The 21193-nt window shown below is 50.2% G+C and overlaps 1 protein-coding gene across 5 annotated transcripts in view; it reads left to right on the plus strand.

Moving 5' to 3' along the window:
* The window catches only part of disp (RND transporter family member dispatched), a 753128-nt gene that overhangs the window by 136430 nt on the left and 595505 nt on the right, over positions 1-21193 (plus strand). For all 5 annotated transcript variants that reach the window (XM_070096023.1, XM_070096020.1, XM_070096021.1 and 2 more), the window contains exon 2: positions 2020-2054. The gene's annotated coding sequence lies outside the window, so the exon portion shown is untranslated. The remainder of the gene's footprint in view (positions 1-2019; positions 2055-21193) is intronic.

A 21193-nucleotide genomic window follows, 5' to 3' on the forward strand; every position in this document is an offset into this window, starting at 1 on the left:
GGTTAGGCTAAAATAAATTGCTCTTGTTATAATAAGGTTAGGTAAGTTTTCTAAGATTCTTTTGGTGCAAAATTAAAAAAAATTTATATTAACATTAATGAAAAAATATATCTTTAAACGTATAAGAGAAAATTTCAGAAAGGACTTAATTTTAAATGAGTTCTTGCTAATTGGCCAGTTTTACATATTCGGCACGATATATATATATATATATATATATATATATATATATATATATATATATATATATATATATATATATATGTCGTGCCGAATAGGCAGAACTTGCGATCTTGGCTTAAATAGCAACGGTCATCTTGCTATATAGGACAAGTGAAAATTTGTGTATGCAATAATTTCGCCAAAATCATTCTGAACCTAACGAAAAAAATATATTTGATTGTGTTTGTTTAGTACTAAATTATTGTAAACGTATTTAAAATATATTTAGTTGGGTTAGGCTAAAATAAATTACTCTTGTTATAATAAGGTTAGGTAAGTTTTCTAAGATTCTTTTGGTGCAAAATTAAAAATTTTTACATTAACATTAATGAAAAAAATATATCTTGAAACGTATAAGAGAAAATTTCATAAAGGACTTAATTTTAAATGAGTTCTTGTTAATTGACCAGTTTTACATATTCGGCACGACATATATATATATATATATATATATATATATATATATATATATATATATATATATATATATATATATATATATATATATATATATATATCCTCCATGGGGAAGTGGAACAGAATTCTTCCTCCGTAAGCCATGCGTGTTGTAAGAGGCGACTAAAATGCCAGGAGCAAGGGGATAGTAACCCCTTCTCCTGTATATATTACTAAATGTAAAAGGAGAAACTTTCGTTTTTCCTTTTGGACCACCCTGCCTCGGTGGGATACGGCCAGTGTGTTGAAGAAATAATTATATATATATATTATATATATATATATATATATATATATATATATATATATATATATATATATATATGTCGTGCCGAATATGTAAAACTGGTCAATTAGCAAGAACTCATTTAAAATTAAGTCCTTTCTGAAATTTTCTCTTATACGTTTAAAGATATATTTTTTCATTAATGTTGATGTAAAAAAATTTAATTTTGCACCAAAAGGAACTTAGAAAACTTACCTAACCTTATTATAACAAGAACAATTTATTTTAGCCTAACCCAACTAAGTATATTTTAGATTTGTTTACAATAATTTAATATTAAACAAACACAGTGAAATATATTTTTTTCGTTAGGTTGAGAATGATTTTGGCGAAATTATTACATACACAAATTTTCACTTGTCCTATATGGCAAGATGAGCGTTGCTATTTAAGCCAAGATCGCAAGTTCTGCCTATTCGGCACGACATATATATATATATATATATATATATATATATATATATATATATATATATATATATATATATATATATATATATATATATATATTATCAGTAACCTCTCTGCGACTAGTCAAGGATTCGAACCCATGTCGTTTTGGCTAGCCTCATGGTGTGCGAAAATCAAATGACGCTCTAACCCTCAGGACCACGCAGTCCTACAAGAATCAAGCACTCAGCAGAGCTAGATGTTTTACCTTGATCTGAGGACATACGGTGGTGTGGGTACCTCTAAGCTAATTTCATTCTAATTCCCGTTTGGGGATATATATTTTGTTATGATATGTTCATATATATGCATATATATCCACACGCAAACTTACAAAAAATACACAAGTACATACTCAAATGCACATACATAAAAAATACACATATATTCTACACATATGAAAGGGCACAAACGAACAGAAGTTCATACATACGCAGGTAAACATACCTTTTTTATTTTGCTGCATTGGAATTTGATGGCCACCCTCCGAGATTTCTTTTGCATGTATTATGAGGTAGAAAAGGTTGGGCTTCTGGAATACGAGGATGCCTTTTGCGGATCACACAGCGACCGAAATATATCGAATCTTCTTTCTCTTTCAACAGAGCTGCCGTGTTGAGTTGCACCGTTCAAGACTCAAGTAAGTGACATTGTTTCTTGCTGACTTCTTTCTCAATTTTTTTTCATGTTTCTGTTTCTTATATGTGCGTCATCAAGAGTGTCGGCTTGTTGTTGTTCTTTCTTCAAGGTACATTTTTTTTTTGCCAGGATACAGATGACCCTCGTGAAGTGTTGTCATGATGCCTGAGTGTCTTTATCTTGGAGAGTAGGATGTTCCTCAGTATACCTTTGATGAGTTCTGAGAGTTTTTTTTAACTCCCGGAGCCAGGCCATGGGCTAGGCTCGTGGATTTTAGCATTGCACCTGCTTAATCTCACTGGGTCATTTACTTGTGTCTGGCGAAAAGTTGTTTTGTATCTCTTCTTCAGGACGTCTTAGTTACATTTGTGTATTGGAGAGAGAGGAGTGAGTCAGGGAAAGTCACATGACCAGACACGCCACTGACTGGATCATCACATGACCAGACACTCCACTGAGTGGGTCACATATGACCAAACATTCCACTGAGTTGGTCATGTGACCAAACACTCCACTGAGTTGGTCATGTGACCAAACACTAAAGTGGGTCATGTGACCAAAACACTAAAGAGAGTGGGTCACATTATGTGACTTAAAGATCAGCAAAAAGAACTAAGCAGGTTAAGCCCAACTAAGAGCACAGGCCCAGATAACATCCCGTCTAAGTTCCTAAAAGATGGTGCCTCTGAATTGCCTGTCCCCATTGCTCACACAATAAATTTGTCCATCACCACTAACACCGTACCAGAGGGGTTCGAGGAGGCCAGTTACTCCTATCTTGTCTGGGCTCACAGCTTTTTCTTGGTCCAGTGATTTTAGAAGATACACCTGCCTTATTGTCACCACTGACAGCTTTGACGCAGTTCTTGCAGCTAGCCAAGGAGGGTCCCTCGCTGGATCTTGGCAGCAAAGTGTTCGGCAAACAGGTCGGCTTTCTCCTGATTACTAGTAGAGACGGTCCCATCCTGTCGATTTAGAGGTGGAATAAGTTCATCAGGCAGATAACCTTGTCTTTCCAGGTTTTGGAGCCCACTCTACCTGACGCCAGCTTTCTTTTTGTGTCAGCCTCCCATTTTGAAATGGCCCACTTTTGAACTCCCATGTGCCTACAGGCTGCCCTGTACAGGTTCCTGTTGTAGGTAGTGGGATGTCTCTTATACCTTCTCCAAGCCTTGTACTTAGCAGTAGCAGCCTCTCTTTAACGAAAAACGAACAAAGGTTGATCTGTAGGCTTCTCTCTCCTCTCTTTTTTCTCTCTTTTCTCTTTCCTCTCTCTCTTCTCTCTTTCCTCTCTCTCTTCTCTCTTTCCTCTCTCTCTTCTCTCTTTCCTCTCTCTCTTTCCTCTCTCTTTCCTCTCTCTTTCTTCTCTCTTTCCTCTCTCTCCTCTCTCTCCTTCCTCTCTCTCCTTCCTCTCTCTCCTTCCTCTCTCTCCTTCCTCTCTCTCCTTCCTCTCTCTCCTTCCTCTTCTCTCTCTCTCTCTCTCTCTCTCTCTCTCTCTCTCTCTCTCTCTCTTTTTACACAGGGTTTGACAAGGTTAGGTTAAGGATCCCTAGCTTTATTGACAAGCTATTTACAGGTTAAGGATTCCTAACTTTATTGGCAAGCTAAGAGCTGTTACCTACATCAGCTCATTTGAAAACATTTTTATTGTTATGAGACATACAAGTAGGGAACAGGATGAAGTTGGAGCCATCTGTGGGCCAGCATTTTCATTTGATCAACTGACTTTATCTCGTTGACATCATTATGCTATACGAATGTGTTCCATACTCGAGTCATCCTGGGTATATATGATCTCAGATGGAGTGATGTTCTGGAGAAGGGTACAGCCAGAGTGAAGTTGCTGCTTTCTGCCCGTCTTGTGGCATAAAAGCTTGTTTCTCGCTGTCCTCGAAGTGGATCCAGGTGTGGTACTTTGACAATATTGGCCTTGTACATAACAGTAAGGCCACCCACATCCCTCCTGTGTTGAAGGCTCTGCTGAAATGGCAGGCCTATCCAGGATGGGTCCAGGCGAGAGATGAGACGTCTTGCTCTGTTCTCTACTCTGTCAAGCATTCGCAGATGAGAGGGGGGGGGCAGGCAAACCAAGAAAGTGGAGCATACTCAAGGTGTGAGCGTACTTGTGTCTCGTACAGAATCTTGCAACCGCTACTGTCAAGCAGATGCGAGATACGCATCTCTCTCTCTCTCTCTCTCTCTCTCTCTCTCTCTCTCTCTCTCTCTCTCTCTCTCTCTCTCTCTCTCTCTCTCTCTCTCTCTTTCTCTCTCTCTCCTCTCTTCTCTCTCCTCTCTTCTCTCTCTCCTCTCTCTTTCCTCTCTTCTCTTTCTCCTCTCTCTTCTCCTCTGTTATCTCTCTTTTCCTTTCTTCTCTCTCTCACCTCTCTTCTCTTTCTCATCTCTCTTCTCTTTCTCCTCTCTCTTCTCCTCTCTTCTCTCTCTTTTCCTTTCTTCTCTCTCTTCAACCTCTCTCATTTCTCTCTCTTCTCTCACTTCTTTTTTCTGTCTTCTCTCTCCTTTACCCTCATTTGTCGTCTCCCTTCCCTCTAATGTTGCTTCCTTCCCGTCCCGTCCTACCCCCTTAAGTTTAGCGTCCCTCCTGTGTAGCTTCTTCCCCTCTTGTGAAGCTTCCCCCCCCCCTTCCGTTTTCAGTCTTGTCCCTGCCCCTTCCCATGCCAGTGTGGCCCCGACACCTCCCCCTATGTGTACACTTCTCCGTACTATTTCCTCCCCCCCCTGCACCACCTGAGTATCCTGCCTCCGTCTTGTGTGGCCCGCTGCATCCCCCCTCCTTGCAGTGTGACGTCACTGGAGAACCAGCGTCATGGGGAGCTCAGGATGACGTCATAATTGAACAGGCATGTATTTCCTTTACGACTGTTAGTGGGAACTGAGGACCCCAGGGATGGTGTGTGTGTGTGTGTTAGTTACCATTTGGTCCTAGGCACGCGTGTGTGTGTGTACTCACCTAGCTGTGGTTGCAGGGGTCGATTCACAGTTCTTGGCCCCCGCCTCTTCGCTGGTCGCTACTAGGTCCACTCCCTGCTCCACGAGCTTTATCGAACCTCTTCTTGAAGCTATGTATGGATCTTGCCTCCACTACATCACTCTTCAGATTGTTCCATTTCCTGGCAATTCTGTGACTGAAGAAATGCTTCCTAACATCCCTGTGACTCATCTAAGTTTTCGACTTCCAGCTGTGACCCCTTGTTGCTCTCTCCCATCTCTGAAACATCCTGTCCTTATCTACCTTGTCAGTTCCTCTCAGTATTTGATATGTAGTTATCATGTCCTCTCTATTTCTCCCGTCCTCTAGTGTCGTCAGGTTGATTTTCCTTAACCTCTCCTCGTAGGGCATACACCTTAGCTCCGGAACTAGTCTTGTAAAGTAAAAGGACACAAGTGCAACTAATATGACATTTTATTGTGGGAACTTTTCGCTCTACAGGAGCTTTATCAAGACGTTACAAACAATACATGGACACAAAGGGTATATATGGGCTCAGAGTGAGGTGTAATACTAGTGGTAGTTGTAGTAGTAGTAGTAATAATATAATTTGGTAGAACAATGAAGAACTGAGACACTTATGCAACATAAGGGAATCTTTATTGAAGAAACGTTTCGCCACACATTGGCTTCATCAGTCTTATACAAAGCAGGAAGGAATAAGGAAAGGAGGAGTTTGAGGTAATCAGTCCCTCAGCCTGGAGAGTGTGTGTTCAGTCCCATCAATCTTGTAGAAAGTTTCTGGCCAATATTTATATATATATATATATATATATATATATATATATATATATATATATATATATATATATATATATATATATATATATATATATATATATATATATATATATATGTCGTGCCGAATAGGCAGAACTTGCGATCTTGGCTTAAATAGCAACGCTCATCTTGCCATATAGGACAAGTGAAAATTTGTGTATGCAATAATTTCGCCAAAATCATTCTAAACCTAACGAAAAAAATATATTTCACTCTGTTTGTTTAGTATTAAATTATTGTAAACAAATCTAAAATATATTTAGTTGGGTTAGGTTAAAATAAATTGTTCTTGTTATAATAAGGTTAGGTAAGTTTTCTAAGTTCCTTTTGGTGCAAAATTATAAATTTTTACATCAACATTAATGAAAAAAATATATCTATAAACGTATAAGAGAAAATTTTAGAAAGGACTTAATTTTAAATGAGTTCTTGCTAATTGACCAGTTTTACATATTCGACACACACACACACACACACACACACACACACACACACACACACACACACACACACACACACACACACACACACACACACACACACACACACATATATATCTTTATATAAATCTTTGAACGTATAAGAGAAAATTTTAGAAAGGACTTAATTTTCCACGAGTTCTTGCTAATTGATCATTAAAACAGACAATCCTAAAACTTGTATAAGACATAATTGGTGTTTATAACAGCTGCAAGCCAACACATATTAGTAAGACGACACACATTGCTAAGAAGCTGTTTGTACCATTCTTCTCACACTGTCATAGTTATCGCTGAGCTCCCCTCACACTGTCATAGTTATCGCTGATCTCCCCTCACACTGTCATAGTTATCGCTGATCTCCCCTCACAGTGTCATAGTTATCGCTGAGCTCCCCTCACACTGTCCTAGTTAACTCCTACCATTCCTTGTGGGAACAACTTGGTCATAACGTGTCATGAACTAGTCTTCCCACCACTCGAAGAAAATGCTGCTTTCAGTGCTCGTACGTATTTTAAAGGTGACACACCGCAGTGAGAAGTCTTCCGCCCGTTTTTGCAAATTTCATATTGTCTGTTAAATATACTTATAAATGTGGTAGGTGGTAGGTGCTTTTAATAATAATAAAAAAATTGGAACATTCTGCAAACACTTTGTGAAACTGACTGTGGAATATAATAAGCCAGATTTAAAGAAGTGTTTAATAATGAAGTATGAATAATAATGTGGACCTTGTGGGTAAAAAACACGAAATATACATACGCGGGGCGAAGACTGGACGGGACGAACATTACCCGGGGTTAAGACTGGACGGGACGAACATTACCCGGGGTTAAGACTGGACGGGACGAACATTACCCGGGGTTAAGACTGGACGGGACGAACATTACCCGGGGTTAAGACTGGACGGGACGATCATTACCCGGGGTTAAGACTGGACGGGACGAACATTACCCGGGGTTAAGACTGGACGGGACGATCATTACGCGGGGTTAAGACTGGACGGGACGAACATTACCCGGGGTTAAGACTGGACGGGACGATCATTACTCGGGGTTAAGACTGGACGGGACGAACATTACCCGGGGTTAAGACTGGACGGGACGATCATTACCCGGGGTTAAGACTGGACGGGACGAACATTACCCGGGGTTAAGACTGGACGGGACGATCATTACCCGGGGTTAAGACTGGACGGGACGAACATTACCCGGGGTTAAGACTGGACGGGACGAACATTACCCGGGGTTAAGACTGGACGGGACGATCATTACCCGGGGTTAAGACTGGACGGGACGAACATTACCCGGGGTTAAGACTGGACGGGACGAACATTACCCGGGGTTAAGACTGGACGGGACGAACATTACCCGGGGTTAAGACTGGACGGGACGAACATTACCCAGGGTTAAGACTGGACGGGACGAACATTACCCGGGGTTAAGACTGGACGGGACGAACATTACCCGGGGTTAAGACTGGACGGGACGAACATTACCCGGGGTTAAGACTGGACGGGACGATCATTACCCGGGGTTAAGACTGGACGGGACGAACATTACCCGGGGTTAAGACTGGACGGGACGATCATTACCCGGGGTTAAGACTGGACGGGACGAACATTACCCGGGGTTAAGACTGGACGGGACGAACATTACCCGGGGTTAAGACTGGACGGGACGAACATTACCCGGGGTTAAGACTGGACGGGACGATCATTACCCGGGGTTAAGACTGGACGGGACGAACATTACCCGGGGTTAAGACTGGACGGGACGAACATTACCCGGGGTTAAGACTGGACGGGACGATCATTACCCGGGGTTAAGACTGGACGGGACGATCATTACCCGGGGTTAAGACTGGACGGGACGAACATTACCCGGGGTTAAGACTGGACGGGACGAACATTACCCAGGGTTAAGACTGGACGGGACGAACATTACCCGGGGTTAAGACTGGACGGGACGAACATTACCCGGGGTTAAGACTGGACGGGACGAACATTACCCGGGGTTAAGACTGGACGGGACGATCATTACCCGGGGTTAAGACTGGACGGGACGAACATTACCCGGGGTTAAGACTGGACGGGACGATCATTACCCGGGGTTAAGACTGGACGGGACGAACATTACCCGGGGTTAAGACTGGACGGGACGAACATTACCCGGGGTTAAGACTGGACGGGACGAACATTACCCGGGGTTAAGACTGGACGGGACGATCATTACCCGGGGTTAAGACTGGACGGGACGAACATTACCCGGGGTTAAGACTGGACGGGACGAACATTACCCGGGGTTAAGACTGGACGGGACGATCATTACCCGGGGTTAAGACTGGACGGGACGATCATTACCCGGGGTTAAGACTGGACGGGACGAACATTACCCGGGGTTAAGACTGGACGGGACGATCATTACCCGGGGTTAAGACTGGACGGGACGAACATTACCCGGGGTTAAGACTGGACGGGACGAACATTACCCGGGGTTAAGACTGGACGGGACGATCATTACCCGGGGTTAAGACTGGACGGGACGAACATTACCCGGGGTTAAGACTGGACGGGACGATCATTACCCGGGGTTAAGACTGGACGGGACGAACATTACCCGGGGTTAAGACTGGACGGGACGATCATTACCCGGGGTTAAGACTGGACGGGACGATCATTACCCGGGGTTAAGACTGGACGGGACGAACATTACCCGGGGTTAAGACTGGACGGGACGATCATTACCCGGGGTTAAGACTGGACGAGACGAACATTACCCGGGGTTAAGACTGGACGGGACGAACATTACCCGGGGTTAAGACTGGACGGGACGAACATTACCCGGGGTTAAGACTGGACGGGACGAACATTACCCGGGGTTAAGACTGGACGGGACGAACATTACCCGGGGTTAAGACTGGACGGACGATCATTACCCGGGGTTAAGACTGGACGGGACGAACATTACCCGGGGTTAAGACTGGACGGGACGATCATTACCCGGGGTTAAGACTGGACGGGACGAACATTACCCGGGGTTAAGACTGGACGGGACGAAACATTACCCGGGGTTAAGACTGGATGGGACGAACATTACCCGGGGTTAAGACTGGACGGGACGATCATTACCCGGGTGGGTTAAGACTGACGGACGATCATTACCCGACAGATCAATGACGCATCATCTGGTTAAGACTGACGGGACGAATAATACCTGGGGTTAAGACTGGACGGGACGACCACACCCGGGTTAAGACTGACGGGATGAACATTACCTGGGGCAGACTGGACGGGACGACTACCCGGGTTAAGACTGGACGGGACGCACATCTCGGGGTTAAGACTGGACGACGATCACACCCGTTAAGACTGGACGGACGCAACACCCGCCAGACCTGACGGGACGATCATTACCCGGGGGTTAAACTAATGACCAGAATATCACTCAGGGGTTAAGACTGACGGACGCAATACTTACCCGGTTGCGACTCGGACGGACGCATTACCCGGGTTAAGATCGACGGACGATCATTACCCGGGCCATGACTGGACGGGACTAACATTACCCGGTTAAGACTGACGGACGACCACACGGGTTAAGACTGGACGGGACGATCATTACCGTTAAGATCGACGACGATCATTACCCGGGTTGGCGACTGACGACGATCATTACCCGTTAAGACCGACGGGACGCACATTACCCTCCCGGGTTAAGACTGGACGGACGACATTACTCGGGGTTAAGACTGACGGGACGAACATTACCCGGAAGTTAAGACTGGACGGGATGATCATTACACGGGTTAAGACTGGACGGACGCACATTACCCGGTTAATGACTGACGGACGATCATTACCCGTTAAGACTGACGGACGACCATTACCCGGGGTTGGCGACTGACGGGACGATCACACCCGTTAAGACTGACGGGACGATCGGCCACCAGCGTTAAGACTGACGGGATGATCATTACCCGGGTTAAGACCGACGGGACGAAGACAATTCGGGTTAAGACTGGACGGGGCGAACATTACCCGGGTTAAGACTGACGGACGAACATTACTCCGGGTTAAGACTGACGGGCGAACATTACCCGAAGGCGACTGACGGGACGAATATTACCCGGGTTATGACTGGACGGGACGACACCCGGTTAAGACTGGACGGACGCAACATTACCCGGGTTAAGACTGGACGAGACGTGAACATTACCCACAGACTGATCGACGATCATTACCCGTTGGAGACTGGACGTGGGACGAACATTACCCGGGTTGTCTGACACGAACATTACCCGGGTTAAGACTGGACGGACGAATATTACCCGGGTTAAGACTGGACGGGCTGAACATTACTCAGTTGACCGACGATTTAACATTACCCGGGTTAAGACTGACGGCTAATACCCGGTTAAGACTGACGGGACGAACATTACCCGGGTTAAGACTGACGGATTTATCATTACCCGGGTTAAGACTGGACGGATTTGCACATTACCCGGGTTAAGACTGATCGACGAACATTACCCGGGTTAAGACTGGACGGATTTAACATTACCCGGGCAGACTGACGGGACGATCATTACCCGGGTTAAGACTGACGGGACGAATATTACCCGGAAGTTAAGACTGACGGACGCAACATTAATCGTTAAGACTGACGGGACGATCATTACCCGGGGTTAAGACTGGACGGACGACTACTCGTTGGTGACTGACGGGACTTAACATCACTCGGGTTAAGACTGACGGGACGATCATTACCCGTTGGTGACTGGACGGGACGAACATTACCGGGCGAAAGACTGACGGACGATCATTACCCGGGTTAAGACTGGACGGGATGAAGACAATTCGGGTTAAGACTGGACGGACGTCATCACCCGTTAAGACTGACGGACGGAATACTCTAAGTTAAGACTGGACGGGATGACCATTACCCGCAGACTGACGGGACGAAGACACCCGGGTTAAGACTGGACGGGACGCACACACCCGGGTTAAGACTGGACGGACGAATATTACCCGGGTTAAGATTGACGGACGATCACACCGGTTAAGACTGGACGGATTTAATTATCATCTGGTTAAGACTGGACGGGACGACATTAACAAGCAGAGAGACTGGACGGATTTCATCATTACCCGGTTGAAGACTGACGATTTGATCATTACCCGGGTTAAGACTGACGGAACGATCATTAACTCAAGCAGACTGGACGGGACGAACATTACCCGGTTGGAGACTGACGGGACGAACATTACTCAAGCAGACTGACGACGAACATTGGCCCGGAAAGATGACTGGACGGACGATCATTACCAAAGTTGGAGACTGACGGGACGAATATTACCCGGGTTAAGATTGACGGGACGCATCATTACCCGGGTTAAGACTGGACGGGATGATCATTACCGTTAAGACCGGACGGACGATCATTACCCGGTTGGTGACTGACGGAGTCGATCATTACCCGGGGTTAAGACTGACGGACGATCATTACCCGGGGTTGGCGACTGACGGGACGAACATTACACCCGTTAAGACTGGAGGGCTTAACATTACCCGGTTAAGATCGACGGGACGAATACCCGCCATGACCGGATCGCCACATTACCCGGTTGAGACTGACGGAATGAACATTACCCGGTTGGAGACTGGGACGGGATTTATCATTACCCGGGTTGGTGACTGACGGGACGAACACATCTGGTTAAGACTCGTGACGACTACGCCCGGTTAAGACTGACGGGACGATCATTACCCGGGGAAGGCGACTGACGACGGATTCAAGTCACTCACAGGACTGGGACGAACGACTGGCCACCGGGTTAAGACTGACGGACGATCATCATTCGTTGGTTGACTGACGGGACCGGGATCAATACTTCAAGCAAGACTGATCGGACGGATCAATACCCGGTTAAGGACTGGCCTGACGACCACACCCGGGCAGAACTGGACGACGATCCATTAACCCGGTTAAGACTGGACGGGACGACATTACCCGTTGGCACCAGACGGACGAATTAACACCCGGGGTTAAGACTGACGGGACGGGATCATTTAACCCGGGTTAAGATTCGACGGGACCCGGGATCATTAACCCGGTTGGTGACTGGACGGGACGGAACCATTACCCGGGTTAAGACCTGGACGGACCATCATTACCCGGGTTAAGACTTGGACGGACGACCATTACCCGGTTGGTGGACTGGACGGGAACGACGCGCCACCCGGTTGGCCCGATTCGGACGCGGGACGAACATTACCCGGTTAAGACTGGACGGCGAACATTACCCGGCAGACTTGGACGGGACCCGGGATCATTAACCCGTTGGCGACTGGACGGACGAACATTACCCGGGTTAAGACTGACGAACGATTCACACCAAGTTGCGGGGACTTGGACGGGAACGAACATTACCCGCGGACCGATGGGGACGATCACACCTCCGGGCTTCAAGGACTGGACGGGACGACATTACCAAGCAGGACTGAGGGGACGATCATTACCCTGGAAGTTGGTGGGACTTGGACGGGAACGAACATTACACCGGGTTAAGACTGGACGGACATCATTACCCAAGCCCAGGGACTTGACGGGACGGAACACAACGGGGTTGGCGACTGGACGGGACGACTATTACCCAAGCAGATCTTGACGGGACCCGGACATTAATTCGGCCAAGTGACTGGACGGGACGAACATTAACCCGGGTTAAGACTTGACGGGGACGATTCCATCCGGTTAAGGGACTTGAACGACTAACATTACCCGGTTGGCGACTGACGGACGCATCACCGGGTTAAGACTTGGACGGACCCGAATATTCAACCCGGTTACGAATTGACGGACGATCATTACCCGGGGTTAAGAACTGGATCGGATTTAATAATTCACCCGGGGTTGAAGACTGGATCGGACCTAACATTACCCGAAGGGACTGGACCGGATGATTCACACCTGGCCCGAAGGACTTGACGGGGACGAACACACCGCGTAAGATCGACGGGACAACACCCGGGCGATGGACTGGACGGGAACGAATTACCCACCCGTAAGACTTGACGGGAACGAACATTACCCGGGCTAAGATCGACGGGACGAATATTACCCGCGAAGGACTGGACGGACCCGGAACATTACCCATTGAAGAACTGACGGTGGGGCGGAATATTACCCGGGCGAAGGGACTGACGCGGAACATTACCCGGGGGTTAAGACTGACGGGGCGGAACATTACCCGGGTTAAGGACTGGAACGGCGACTGGTTCACCCGGGCCCAGGGACTGACGGGGGCGAATATTATCACCAAGCGGACTGGACGCAGGGGCCATTCACACTCCCGCTTAAGACTGGACGGGGCGAACATTACCCGGGGTTAAGGGACTGGATTTATGAAGAACACCGGGTTAAGACTGGACGGACCAGGGAACATTACCCGTTAAGAGACTGAACGGGGCGAATATCATCTGGGCAGGACTGGGACGAAGTGAACATTACCCGTTAAGAACTGATTGACCCGAATACTACCTGGTTAGGACTGGACGGGGGAACGGTAACATTACCCAAGTTAAGAGACTGACGGGGGCGAACATTACCCGCCAAGACCGACGGCCCGGGCACATTAACCCGTTGGCGACTGGACGGGACGAACATTAACCTGGGTTGTGACTTGACGGGACGAAGACACCCGGGTTAAGGACTGAACGGGCGAACATTACTCAAGTTAAGACTGGGACGTATGAACATTAACCCGGTTATGACTTGGACGGGGCGAACACACCCTGGGGTTAAGGGACTGGAATGGGGCGAACATTACCTGAAGGTTAACACTGGGACGATTTAGTATTAACCGTTATTGACCCTGATGGGCAATTGAAGACATCCGGGTTGGTGATCGATAGGGGCGAACATTACCCTGAAAGTTAAGACTGACGGGACGGGGCGATTAACCCGGGGTTAAGACTTGGACGGGGCCCGGAACATTACCCGGCAAGACTGACGGGGCGAACATTAACCCGTTGGCACTTGGACGGGCGAACCCATTGGGATCTTGGCAAGACTGACGGCGAACATTACCCGGGTTGCAAGGACTGACGGCGAACATTACCCGGGTTAATGACTGGACGGGGGCGAACATTACCCAGGGGTTGAAGACTCGACGCGAACATTACCAGGGTTGCGATTCACGCCCTGAAGGACACTTGAAGTTGGCGACTGACGGGGCGGAACATTAACCCGGGGTTAAGACTTGGACGGGGCCCGGGAATTGACGCCACCAAGCAAGACTGGACGGGGCGGGAACATTAACCTGGGGTTGGAGACTGACGGGCCGAACATTACCCGGGGTTAAGACTGACGGAAGCGGATCACCCGTTAAGGGACTGAATTGGGGCGAAACATTACCCGGGGTTGGTGGGACTTGACGGGAACGAACATTACCCGGGTTAAGATCGGACGGGGCGGAACATTACCCGGGCCAAGACTGGACGGGGCGAACATTAACCTGGGGCAGACTTGACGGGGCGAACACTCCCGGGGTTGGTGACCTGACGGGAACAACATTACCCGGGGTTAAGACTGGACGGTGAACATTACCTGGGGGTTAAGACTGGGGGACGCAAGGAACATTACCCAAGCAGACTGAACGGGGGCGATCATTACCCGGGTTAAGACTGGACGGGGCGGATCACATTACCCGCTAAGAACTGGACGGGACGAAGATTACCCAAGCAGACTTGACGGGGCGAACCCATTAACTCGGGTTACACTGAACGGCGAACATTACCCGGGTTAAGATCGGACGCGGGAACATTACCCAAGGTTAAGGAACTGACGGGCGACCACTACCCGGGAAGTTAAGACTGACGGGCGGAACATTACCCGGGTTAAGGGACTGGACAACGAATGATTACCCGGGTTAAGACTGACGGGAAGGAACATTACCCGGGGTTAAGGGACTGAACGGGGCGAACCATTACCCTGGGGTTAAGACTGACGAAGCGGGGGAAATATCACCCGGGTTAATGACTGGACGGGGCCGGGAATAATTACCCAAGAAGACCGATTAAGCGAAGGACACCAAAGTTAAGGGGACTGAACGGGACGAAATATCACCCGGGGTTAAGACTGGACGGGCGAACATTACCCGGGGTTAAGAACTGACGGTATGAAGGACACCTGGGGTTAAGACTGACGGCGAATCATTACCCGGGGTTGGAAGACTGACGGGGCGGATCATTACTCAAGCAGGGACTGACGGGACGAAGACAACCCGGGGTTAAGACTTGACGCGACCACCGCACCCGGGGTTAAGGACTTCGACGGGCGAAGACATTACCCGGGGTTAAGACTGACGGGGCGAATAATCACCCGGGGTTGGTTGACCGACGGGGCCCGGGATCATTACTTCAAGCAAGACTGGACGGACGAACATTACCTGGCTAAGGGGACTGGATAAGCGATTCACACCCGGGGTTAAGACTTGGAACGGGGCGATCATTACCCGGTTAAGACTGGGACGCAAGGAACATTACCCGCCCAATAAGGGACTTGGAACGGGGGCGACTGGCCACCCGTTAAGAACTGACGGGGAACGATCATTACCCGGTTAAGACTTGACGGGCGAATGGTCACCCGGTTAAGGACAGGAACGGGGCGAATCATTACCCGGGTTAAGGACTTGGACGGAAAGTGATCATTACTCAAGTTAAGATCGGACGAAGGGCGAATCAATACCTGGAAGTTGGCCCGGGACTTGACCGGGAACGATCATTACCTAAGCAGACTGATGGGGCGAATCATTACCCGGGGGGTTAAGGGGGACTTGACGGGGCGGGACTGTTACCTGTGGGTTGCGGACTGACGGGGGCGATTCACCCGCCCGAAGGGGACTTGACGCAAGGAACGAATACTCAAGCAGACTGATTTCCGCGATCAATAACCCGGTTAAGACTTGGACCCGGGAAGCGACTGGTCACCCGGGGGTTATGACTGGTCGGTGGGCTGAACTAATTACCCAGGGATAAGATTGAACGGGGGCGATCATTACCAAGTTAAGACTGACGGGACGGATCATTACCCAAGGGTTAACTGAACGGGGCGACCATCCCTGGGGTTAAGAGTTAAGACTGGACGGGGCGAACATTACCCGGGGTTAAGACTGGACGGGGCGAACATTACCCGGGGTTAAGACTGGACGGGGCGATCATTACCAGGGGTTAAGACTGGACGGGACGAACATTACCCGGGGTTAAGACTGGACGGGGCGATCATTACCCGGGGTTAAGACTGGACGGGGCGATCATTACCCGGGGTTAAGACTGGACGGGGCGAACATTACCCGGGGTTAAGACTGGACGGGGCGATCATTACCCGGGGTTAAGACTGGACGGGACGATCATTACCCGGGGTTAAGACTGGACGGGGCGATCATTACCCGGGGTTAAGACAGGACGGGGCGATCATTACCCGGGGTTAAGACTGGACGGTGCGATCATTACCCGGGGTTAAGACTGGACGGGGCGATCATTACCCGGGGTTAAGACTGGACGGGACGATCATTACCCGGGGTTAAGACTGGATGGGGCGATCATTACCCGGGGTTAAGACTGGACGGGGCGATCATTACCCGGGGTTAAGACTGGACGGGGCGATCATTACCCGGGGCGAAGACTGGACGGGGCGATCATTACCCGGGGTTAAGACTGGACGGGGCGATCATTACCCGGGGTTAAGACTGGACGGGGCGATCATTACCCGGGGTTAAGACTGGTCGGTGCGATCATTACCCAGGGATAAGACTGGACGGGGCGATCATTACCCGGGGTTAAGACTGGACGGGACGATCATTACCCGGGGTTAAGACTGGACGGGGCGATCATTACCCGGGGTTAAGACTGGACGGGACGATCATTACCCGGGGTTAAGACTGGACGGGGCGATCATTACCCGGGGTTAAGACTGGACGGGACGATCATTACCCGGGGTTAAGACTGGACGGGGCGATCATTACCCGGGGTTAAGACTGGACGGGGCGAACATTACCCGGGGTTAAGACTGGACGGGGCGATCATTACCCGGGGTTAAGACTGGACGGGACGATCATTACCCGGGGTTAAGACTGGACGGGGCGATCATTCCCCGGGGTTAAGACTGGACGGTGCGATCATTACCCGGGGTTAAGACTGGACGGGGCGATCATTACCCGGGGTTAAGACTGGACGGGACGATCATTACCCGGGGTTAAGACTGGATGGGGCGATCATTACCCGGGGTTAAGACTGGAAGGGGCGATCATTACCCGGGGTTAAGACTGGACGGGGCGATCATTACCCGGGGCGAAGACTGGACGGGGAGATCATTACCCCGGGTTAAGACTGGACGGGGCGATCATTACCCGGGGTTAAGACTGGACGGGGCGATCATTACCCGGGGTTAAGACTGGACGGTGCGATCATTACCCGGGGTTAAGACTGGACGGGGTGATCATTACCCGGGGTTAAGACTGGACGGGGCGATCATTACCCGGGGCGAAGACTGGACGGGGCGATCATTACCCGGGGTTAAGACTGGACGGGGCGATCATTACCCGGGGTTAAGACTGGACGGGGCGATCATTACCCGGGGTTAAGACTGGACGGTGCGATCATTACCCGGGGTTAAGACTGGACGGGGCGATCATTACCCGGGGTTAAGACTGGACGGGACGATCATTACCCGGGGTTAAGACTGGATGGGGCGATCATTACCCGGGGTTAAGACTGGACGGGGCGATCATTACCCGGGGTTAAGACTGGACGGGGCGATCATTACCCGGGGTTAAGACTGGACGGTGCGATCATTACCCGGGGTTAAGACTGGACGGGGCGATCATTACCCGGGGTTAAGACTGGACTGGGCGATCATTACCCTGGGTTAAGACTGGACGGGGCGATCATTACCCGGGGTTAAGACTGGACGGGGCGATCATTACCCGGGGTTAAGACTGGACGGTGCGATCATTACCCGGGGTTAAGACTGGACGGGGCGATCATTACCCGGGGTTAAGACTGGACGGGACGATCATTACCCGGGGTTAAGACTTGATGGGGCGATCATTACCCGGGGTTATGACTGGACGGGGCGATCATTACCCGGGGTTAAGACTGGACGGGGCGAACATTACCCGGGGTTAAGACTGGACGGGGCGATCATTACCCGGGGTTACGACTGGATGGGGATCATTACCCGATCATTACCCGGGGTTAAGACTGGACGGGGCGAACATTACCCGGGGTTAAGACTGGACGGGGCGATCATTACCCGGGGTTAAGACTGGACGGGACGATCATTACCCGGGGTTAAGACTGGACGGGGCGATCATTACCCGGGGTTAAGACTGGACGGGGCGAACATTACCCGGGGTTAAGACTGGACGGTGCGAACATTACCCGGGATTAAGACTGGACGGTGCGAACATTACCCGGGGTTAAGACTGGACGGGGCGAACATTACCCGGGGTTAAGACTGGACGGGGCGATCATTACCCGGGGTTAAGACTGGACGGTGCGAACATTACCCGGGGTTAAGACTGGACGGGACGAACATTACCCGGGGTTAAGACTGGACGGGACGATCATTACCCGGGGCGAAGACTGGACGGGACGAACATTACCCGGGGTTAAGACTGGACGGGGCGATCATTACCCGGGGTTAAGACTGGACGGGGCGATCATTACCCGGGGTTAAGACTGGACGGGGCGAACATTACCCGGGGTTAAGACTGGACGGGGCGATCATTACCCGGGGTTAAGACTGGACGGGACGATCATTACCCGGGGTTAAGACTGGACGGGGCGAACATTACCCGGGGTTAAGACTGGAGGGACGAACATTACCCGGGGTTAAGACTGGACGGGACGATCATTACCCGGGGTTAAGACTGGATGGGACGATCATTACCCGGGGTTAAGACTGGACGGGACGATCATTACCCGGGGTTAAGACTGGACGGGACGAACATTACCCGGGGTTAAGACTGGACGGGGCGAACATTACCCGGGGTTAAGACTGGACGGGACGATCATTACCCGGGGTTAAGACTGGACGGGGCGATCATTACCCGGGGTTAAGACTGGACGGGGCGATCATTACCCGGGGTTAAGACTGGACGGGGCGATCATTACCCGGGGTTAAGACTGGACGGGGCGAACATTACCCGGGGTTAAGACTGGACGGGACGAACATTACCCGGGGTTAAGACTGGACGGGGCGAACATTACCCGGGGTTAAGACTGGACGGGGCGAACATTACCCGGGGTTAACACTGGACGGGACGATCATTATCCGGGGTTAAGACTGGACGGGACGATCATTACCCGGGGTTAAGACTGGACGGGGCGAACATTACCTGGGGTTAACACTGGACGGGACGATCATTACCCGGGGTTAAGACTGGACGGGACGATCATTACCCGGGGTTAAGACTGGACGGGGCGAACATTACCTGGGGTTAACACTGGACTGGACGATCATTACCCGGGGTTAAGACTGGACGGGACGATCATTACCCGAGGTTAAGACTGGACGGGCCGAACATTACCCGGGGTTAAGACTGGACGGGGCGAACATTCCCCGGGGTTAAGACTGGACGGGACGATCATTACCCGGGGTTAAGACTGGACGGGGCGATCATTACCCGGGGTTAAGACTGGACGGGACGATCATTACCCGGGGTTAAGACTGGACGGGACGATCATTACCCGGGGTTAAGACTGGACGGGACGATCATTACCCGGGGTTAAGACTGGACGGGGCGATCATTACCCGGGGCGAAGACTGGACGGGACGATCATTACCCGGGGCGAAGACTGGACGGGACGATCATTACCCGGGGCGAAGACTGGACGGGGCGATCATTACCCGGGGTTAAGACTGGACGGAGCGATTATTACCCGGGGCGAAGACTGGACTTGACGATCATTACCCCGGGCGAAGACTGGACGGGGCTATCATTACCCGGGGTTAAGACTGGACGGGACGATCATTACCCGGGGTTAAGACTGGACGGGGCGAACATTACCCGGGGTTAAGACTGGACGGTGCGATCATTACCCGGGGTTAAGACTGGACGGGGCGAACATTACCCGGGGTTAAGACTGGACGGGACGATCATTACCCGGGGCGAAGACTGGACGGGGCGATCATTACCCGGGGTTAAGACTAGACGGGACGATCATTACCCGGGGTTAAGACTGGACGGGACGATCATTACCCGGGTTAAGACTGGACGGTGCGATCATTACCCGGGGTTAAGACTGGACGGTGCGTTCATTACCCGGGGTTAAGACTGGACGGGGCGATCATTACCCGGGGTTAAGACTGGACGGTGCGATCATTACCCGGGGTTAAGACTGGACGGGACGATCATTACCCGGGGTTAAGACTGGACGGGGCGAACATTACCCGGGGATAAGACTGGACGGGGCGAACATTACCCGGGGTTAAGACTGGACGGGGCGAACATTACCCGGGGTTAAGACTGGACGGGGCGAACATTACCCGGGGTTAAGACTGGACGGGGTGAACATTACCCGGGGTTAAGACTGGACGGGGCGAACATTACCCGGGGTTAAGACTGGACGGGGCGAACATTACCCGGGGTTAAGACTGGACGGGACGATCATTACCCGGGGTTAAGACTGGACGGGGCGAACATTACCTGGGGTAAAGACTGGACGGGGCGAACATTACCCGGGGTTAAGACTGGACGGGGCGAACATTACCTGGGGTTAAGACTGGACGGGGCGAACATTACCCGGGGTTAAGACTGGACGGGGCGAACATTACCTGGGGTTAAGACTGGACGGGGCGAACATTACC

This window comes from Cherax quadricarinatus, chromosome 52 (assembly GCF_038502225.1).
Source record: "Cherax quadricarinatus isolate ZL_2023a chromosome 52, ASM3850222v1, whole genome shotgun sequence".
NCBI classification, from domain to species: domain Eukaryota; kingdom Metazoa; phylum Arthropoda; class Malacostraca; order Decapoda; family Parastacidae; genus Cherax; species Cherax quadricarinatus.